The sequence below is a fragment of the Mus caroli genome, unplaced genomic scaffold (assembly GCF_978045245.1).
Source record: "Mus caroli unplaced genomic scaffold, Mus_caroli_1 scaffold_8, whole genome shotgun sequence".
Lineage (NCBI taxonomy): Eukaryota > Metazoa > Chordata > Mammalia > Rodentia > Muridae > Mus > Mus caroli.
Genome location: NW_028227263.1, coordinates 96,203,141 through 96,211,541, shown reverse-complemented (window position 1 = coordinate 96,211,541; position 8,401 = coordinate 96,203,141). Strand labels below are relative to the sequence as shown.

The window sequence follows — 8,401 nt, the reverse complement described above, 5'->3', positions numbered from 1 at the left end:
AGGCAAGGTCAAGAAAGTAAGCAACAGAAGCCAAAATACATACATGGGCATCATCAGAACACAGTTCTCCCACCACAGCAAGCCCTGAATACATCCACACACCTGGAAAACCAGAATCTGTCTAAAAATCCTATCTCATGTATATAGTAGAGTGCTTTAGGAGGATTATCAATAACTCATGGAAAGAAATACAGACAAACACAGGAAAACAGGTGCTGGAATTGGGTATTTACTTTATTTACATTTCAAATGCATTCCCCTTTCCAGGTCTCCCCTCCAGGAACCCACTATCTTACCACCCCTCCTCCTGTCTCTATGACAGTACAGCCCCAAGGGCCTCTCCTCCCACTGATGTCCAACATATTCTTGTTTCCTTTGCTGTCTACAGGAACATTTTGACTCTTCTTCTCTGTCGATTTTGGATTATCTTTTGGAATGTGACTGTCTCTTGTTGAAAGCTTTACTGGATAGTTGCCACCTAGATTTCTATTTCTATGACTTTGTCCAGCAGCATAGTCTCTGTGCCCTCCTGTGAAGGGTGAATTACTGATATTAGGAGGTAAGAGTCTCTGAAGAAAAGTCCTCTCTATTGGCCTAGGGTCTAGGTTGTGTTCCTACTTCTTGCCCTTTGCCTAGTCTCATACCACTGGTAGTATTTCCTCTCCCATTCCTGGTAGTGTTCTATCTCTTCTTGAGGTACATCGAGTTTAGTGGGAGACTGTCCCCTAAATGCTGGAGGAGATCTGGACCTTGAGTGATATCCTCTATAGGGAGAGGACTTTGACATAGATCTGTGATATCCATGAGATCTGGACCATGAACGGTCACTGCAGATCTTGCCTCTGCCTCTTCTGGAAGATGGGGATGATTGTGAAGAAGAGTGAGAGTGTGAGCTGCTGAAGGACTGAGAGTAAGAGCTTGAATGTGTTGAGCCAGACCTTGACTTTGAGTCAGTGTATGAACTTCTTGAATAAGATGACCCACTATAGGGAAATTTAGACTCTTCCTTTAGTCGTTTTTGCTCTCTATAGAATTCTTCCCTGGATAAAAGAGGTGCTTGTGTTGTGGGGATGGTATTTGAATGGGCAGTGTGAACTCCTGATGGAACCCAAGCTGTTGATATATTGGCAGGAGCTGGTGGGAATCCTGGAGGAGAGACACTATATCCTGCTGGTGGAGGCTGGCCAGGAGGAAACCGAGGAGGAAACCGTGGGGCAGGTACACCTGGAGGAAGAGGAAGCATATGTGGAGGAGACGGTTGCAAAAGAGGTGGTGGAATAGGCATAAAGACTGGAGTTGCTGGTCGTGGTGGGCCTTGACTGCTCTGTGATGGTTCAGTGTAGCCTCGCCCACGTTTTATTCCTCGGTAACAGCGTCTCTCTTCACTTCTCATTTGCTGTGGTGGAGAAACTAGCTTCCCAAGCTTGTTGGAATGTTCCCAACCTGGTTGACCACCACTTGGATGAGCAGCATTTATTCTTACTGGACCAGTTGTGGGGATAAACTGTTCATGTAATAACGACTGTCCCAACAAAGGTGGAGTTTCAAGGACTGGCACCTGGCCACACTTTTCTTCCACAAGAGCAGTAACAGCAATTGAAGAGGCTTCCTTTGAATGTTCTGATGTAAGGGTGGCAGCTGGTAATAATTTGTTATCTGAATCCCGAAAGGGTCCATCTGATTTTTCTGAATGGTCTGATATAGATACTCTTGCAGTTGTATCAGGCACGGGAGCTGGGGCAGAAGATGGCTTTCCAGGCACAGAAGGAGCCAAGGAAGATGAATTTGAAGCTAATGAGGTTACAGAAGTAGTTGGGTGAGCTGAGGACGATGTCACTGGAATCTTCAGAGGATCCTGCTGTCTTGATGTGGGAGATTTCATAGGAGGCTGCAGGTTCTGCTGAATGAGTGCACTTGGTGGAGATGGTGGGGGTGGGGACGGAGTTACCTGTTTTCCGAGTCTCTTTGTATAGTCAGTTTGATTTTTAAAGTTATTAACAGCCTGTCGTAAAACCTTGTTGGCAACTAAAGCATCAGGAGAAACATCATTTTGATGACATGTTGGACATGTATGTTCATCTGACTCCAGAAGTGCTGTTCTTATACAGTCATCACAGTAACTGTTTCCACAGCAGGGGATGATAGCAGCATCAGTCATAGTGTCTTTGCAGATGAGGCACAAGAGCTCATCTGGGACAGGATCAGCTTCTTCTGAAGATGATGATGATGGTTCCTCTGGTAAGAAGGGTGGTTTCTCTTTCTTCCCAATTGCATAGGCCTCTGCATTTATAGTCGGTATTGCATATTGCCCAGTTTTTGTAAGCATTGCACCTTTCATATTAGGATCTTTCACTTCCATCATAAAACTTGTAGGAATTCCAGTGCTCTTTCTGATCCTAGGACGAGATTCAAAGTTCTTATTCCCATTTGTTGGGCAATTATTAATATAATGACCAGGTTTACCACAACGAAAGCAGGTGTAAGATGGAGGTGGTAAGCCTACTGGAGTTTTCTTCATGTCATCGATTGGGTTATATAAACGGCCAGATTGTATCATCATTGCTTTAATTTTGTCTTCCTCAGAAGCATTGGCCTCAGTCAGATTGGCAGTCTTTATAAGCTGGGCCAGAGAAATAGATGCAGAAGAGTCATTAACTGCTTTTGTAGTTCCCATTACTGGTTTAGTGTGACTCATTTGATATGTCTTGCTTTTAGACTTCACACCTACAACAGGAATTCTTCTGACAATCACAGATGAATTCTTAGGGATGAGCGCATTATCATCAGTATATTCTTCTTCCGTCTCTGCATTGGTGATCTGCAGATCACTATTGGCAGTTTTCAGCTTTTCTCTCCCCATAATCTGCTTCTTTAAGTAGAAGAGGGAGATATGGAGCCCATCAAAGGTGATGGTGTTGTAGCTGAGTTTAGAGGAAAATTTATAGTGCACACAGGACATTGTGGCAAAGGATTCCTTGGGCTAGGCAAGGAGCTGACAGCTGATGTTTGCAAATCCTGGAGCCCAGTCCTTTGGGTTGGAAGTAGCTCAGGTCTCCCAAAGATTCTGTAAGAGAATAAAGGATTTGTTGAGTCATTGTAGATTAAATCCATAAATATATGTCCATATCCAAGACCACACTTGTCATATCTGTGCCTCAATTCATGGGGCTGAATAAATTAACAACAGCAAAAAAAAAAAAAAATAAAAAAATAAAAAAAAATTCTCCAACTTAGAGAATAGAATCCTAAAGCCTCACAAGAGACAGCTATATCAGGGTCCTTTCAGCAAAATCTTGCTAGTGTATGCAATGGTGTCATCGTTTGGAGGCTGATTATGGGATGGATCCCCTGGTATGGCAGTCTCTAGATGGTCCATCCTTTCGTCTCAGCTCCAAACTTTTTATGCCAGGGCCTAGCAAACACAGAAGTGGATGCTCACAGTCAGCTATTGGATGGATCACAGGGCCCCCAATGGAAGAGCTAGAGAAAGTACCCAAGGAGCTGAAGGGATCTGCAACCCTATAGGTGGAACAACAATATGAACTTTATTTTGGTCTTAGTTGCGAAGGGATATACCTGTTTATTATTTTGGTATTTCTTTATTATTAATTTTTTTAAACTTGCTTATTCTGAGGTCTCATTCTCCAGCCCAGACTAGCCTTGAACTCAGAATCTTCTTGCCTCAATTTCTAGGGTGCCAGGTGGTGTTGCTAGGTTTTTTTTTTTTTTTTGTTTAATTGGTCTTTCCCATTTTCTCAGTTAAGAACATGGAATTTAGCCCATTTTTTTTACCACATCCCTAAGTCAATTAAGATTTACTTATTTCATTTATATGAGTACATTGTAGGTGTATTCAGACACATGAGAAGAGAGCATCAGATCCTATTAAAGATGGTTGTGAGCAACCGTGTGATTGCTGGGAATCAAACTCAGGACCTTTGGAAGAGCAATCAGTGCTCTTAACTGCTGATCCATCTCTCTATCCCCTGACATTCCTAATTCTTAAAGAGTATCTTGACATTGTAGGTACATTTTGATCTATAGTAATACTGTGGCAATGTTAAGTAACCATCAGGCATAACCCCAGAGACAGAAACACAGATTTAGTCACTTATAGATTAATTTTTATAAGTGACTAATTTCTCCTTCTTTTCTTTGGTAATTCAAAATTTCTTGCTCTATCATCCACTTCAGGGTTTTTTCTTAAAAACTTGGGTGAATGTCAGGTATGTACTTGACAGGCATAGGCAGGCTGATCTTGGTGAATTCCAGAGCATTCTTTTAGCCTTTTTGACCAACCATAGCTACAGAGTGAGACCCTGTCTCAACAAAACCAAAGCAAAGCAAAGCAAAGCAAACCAAACCAACACCAACACCAACAAGCAAAAAACCCCAAAACCAAAACCTTTGATTTAAACAGGACAGTAGAGTTGCAGAGGAAGGAAGTAGTTCATCTTTGGTAAGATGGAGGAGTCTTTGGTAAAAGTATCTATGAAACTCTTAAAGGAAAAGCTGAGATTCACTCAACTAGATGGCAGATTCACTCAGCTACATGGCTGATTCAATCCTCTCTCTACATACCAGAGTTAATTCCTTTACCAAATCCAACACCTGATCCATGAGCCCCACCCTGATGCTGTCACAATCTAATCAGAGGAAGAATTTGTGTCTCTGGGAAGTATGCATTCAGTAGGATATACTGGTTTCATAGGTCGACCTGGTTCTAGCTTTATACCATGGGTATCAAACTTAGCAACAAGTGCCAACATGCAGAGCCATCTCAATGACTCTAGACTTGAATTGTCTTAGTATCTATATTTTATGATTTATATAAAATAAAGACGATGTTCATTTTCACATTTTTAGAAACACTAAACACTAATTTAGGGCTTTCTGTGTAATTCCTTCCATTGGTAGATTGCTTGTTTAGCATGGAAGAAACCATGGGCATATTCCCACCTGACCCCTAATACATTGGACATGGTATCAAATATAAGTACTTCCCAGTGGAAATTCAATGCAAGGTAAAAGTCATTGTATGAGTGAGGGTTCTCTAGAGTAACAGAACTTATATTATGAATCTTTGTCTCTCTCTCTCTCTCTCTCTCTCTCTCTCTCTCTCTCTCTCTCTCTCTCTCTCTCTCTCTCTGTCTCTCCCTCTCTCTCTGTCTCTCTCTCCACCCACAGCCACCCCACCAACACACACACACACATACACACATGAGCACAGCATTTTTTAGAATTACTTACAGGATATTCTCCAGCTAATCCAGAGATGTCTGAATGGAAAGTCCAAGAATCCAAAGTTTCTCTGTCAGTATCTCAGCTGGTCTTCAGTAAAAGCTGTAATCCCGAAGAAATAGGCTCTGATGCCAGAGAAGGAACACACTTGCCAGCCAACCAAGAGCAAAATGCAAAAGTTTCCTTCTTCCATGTCCTATTTATTTAGGTTACGTGCAGAGGGTGTGGCCTAAAATAAGGGTGTGTCTTCTTATCTCAAGATGAGGATTAAACGCATGGAAGACACGACTCTGTAGTTAAATCACTTGACTGTTCTTCCAGCGGGCCTGGCTTCAATTCCCAGCAACTACAAGGCAGCTCACAATCATCAACCCTCTATATCTTCAATTCCAGAAGAATCAGACACTCTCACAACAGACATTGATACAGGCAAATCACCAATGCACATGAAATAAATAAAATGAAAATTACAAAATCCTCCAAGAGGAACTCTCAATTCTGAATATCTATGCTCCAAATGCAAGGGCAACCACATTCATTAGAGACACTTTAGTAAAGCTCCAAGCACACATTGTACCGCACACGATAATGGTGGGAGACTTCAACACACCACTTTCATCAATGGACACATCGTGGAAACAGAAACTAAACAGGGACACGGTGAAACTAACAGAAGTGATGAAACAAATGGACTTAACAGATATCTACAGAACATTTTGTCCTAAAACCAAAGGATATACCTTCTACTCAGCACCTCACGGGACCTTCTCCAAAATTGACCATATAATTGGTCACAAAACAGGCCACAACAGATACAGAAATATTTAAATTGTCCCATGAATCCTATCAGACCACCATGGACTAAGGATGATCTTCAATAACAACATAAATAGTAGAAAGCCAACATTCACGTGGAAAATGAACAACACTCTTCTCAGTGATACCTTGGTCAAGGAAGGAATAAAGAAAGAAATTAAAGGCTTATTAGAGTTTAATGAAAATGAAGCCACAACATGCCCAAACCTATGGGACACAATGAAAGCATTTCTAAGAGGGAAACTCAAAGCTCTGAGTGCCTCCCAAAAGAAACTATAGAGAGGAGCACATACTAGCAGCTTGACAACACACCTAATAGCTCTAGAAAAAAAGGATGCAAATTCACCCAAGAGGAGTAGAAGGCAGGAAATAATCAAACTCAGGGGTGAAATCAACCAAGTGGAAACAAGAAGAACTGTTCAAAGAATCAACCAAAGGAGGAGCTGGTTCTTTGAGAAAATCAACAAGATAGATAAACCCTTAGCTAGACTCACTAGCGGGCACAGGGACAGCATCCTAATTAACAAAATCAGAAATGAAAAGGGAGACATAACAACAGATCCTGAAGAAATCCAAAACACCATCAGATCCTTCTACAAAAGGCTATACTCAAGAAAACTGGAAAACCTGGACGAAATGGACAAATTTCTAGACAGATACCAGGTACCAAAGTTAAATCAGGATCAAGTTAACGATCTAAACAGTCCCATATCCCCTAAAGAAATAGAAGCAGTCATTAATAGTCTCCCAGCCAAAAAAAGCCCAGGACCAGATGGGTTTAGTGCAGAGTTCTATCAGACCTTCAAAGAAGACCTAATTCCAGTTCTGCACAATCTATTCCACAAAATAGAAGTAGAAGGTACTCTACCCAACTCATTCTATGAAGCCACAATTACTCTGATACCTAAACCACAGAAAGATCCAACAGAGATAGAGAACTTCAGACCAATTTCCCTTATGAATATCCATGCAGAAATACTCAATAAAATTCTAGCTAACCGAATCCAAGAACACATTAAAACCATCATCCATCCTGACCAAGTAGGTTTTATTCCAGGGATGCAGGGATGGTTTAATATACGGAAATCCATCCACGTAATCCATTATATAAGCAAACTCAAAATCAAAAACCACAGGATCATCTCCTTAGATGCGGAAAAAGCATTAGACAAGATCCAACACCCATTCATGATAAAAGTCTTGGAAAGATCAGGAAGTCAAGGCCCTTACCTAAACATGATAAAAGCAATCTAGAGCAAACCAGTAGCCAACATCAAAGTAAATGGTGAGAAGCTGGAAGCAATCCCACTAAAATCAGGGACTAGACAAGGCATCCCACTTTCTCCCTACCTCTTCAACATTGTACTCAAAGTCCTAGCCAGAGCAATTCGACAACAAAAGGAGGTCAAGGGGATACAAATTGGAAAAGATGAAGTCAAAATATCACTTTTTGCAGATGATATGATAGTATATATCAGTGACCCTAAAATTTCCACCAGAGAACTCCTAAACCTGATAAACAGCTTCGGTGAAGTAGCTGGATATAAAATTAACTCAAACAAGTCAATGGCCTTTCTCTACACAAAGAATAAACAGGCTGAGGAAGAAATTAGGGAAACAACACCCTTCTCAATAGTCACAAATAATATAAAATATCAGGGCGTGACTCTAACTAAGGAAGTGAAAGATCTGTATGATAAGAACTTCAAGTCTCTGATGAAAGAAATCAAAGAAGATCTAAGAAGATGGAAAGATCTCCCATGCTCATGGATTGGCAGGATCAATATTGTAAAAATGGCTATCTTGCCAAAAGCAATCTACAGATTCAATGTAATCCCCGTCAAAATTCCAACTCAATTCTTCAACGAACTAGAAAGAGCAATCGGCAGATTCATCTGGAATAACAAAAAACCAAGGATAGCAAAAACTCTTCTCAAGGATAAAAGAACCTCTGGTGGAATCACCATGCCTGACCTAAAGCTGTACTACAGAGCAATTGTGAGAAAAACTGCATGGTACTGTTATAGCGACAGACAAGTAGACCAATGGAATAGAATTGAAGACCCAGAGATGAACCCACACACCTAAGGTCACTTGATCTTCGACCAGGGAGCTAAAACCATCCGGTGGAAGAAAGACAGCATTTTCAACAAATGGTGCTGGCACAACTGGTGGTTATCATGTAGAAGAATGTGAATGGATCCATCCCTATCTCCTTGTACTAAGGTCAAATCTAAGTGGATCAAGGAACTCCACATAAAACCAGAGACACTGAAACTTATAGAGGAGAAAGTGGGGAAAAGCTTCGAAGATATGGGCACAGGGGAAAAATTCCTGAATAGAA

At 41.1% G+C, this 8,401-nt stretch overlaps 1 pseudogene; it reads right to left on the bottom strand.

Annotated features, from left to right (window-relative positions):
- Positions 1 to 287: 287 nt before the first annotated feature.
- LOC147003245 (E3 ubiquitin-protein ligase RBBP6 pseudogene) lies at positions 288 to 2,959 on the bottom strand (annotated as a pseudogene).
- Between the last annotated feature and the right edge of the window lie 5,442 nt (positions 2,960 to 8,401).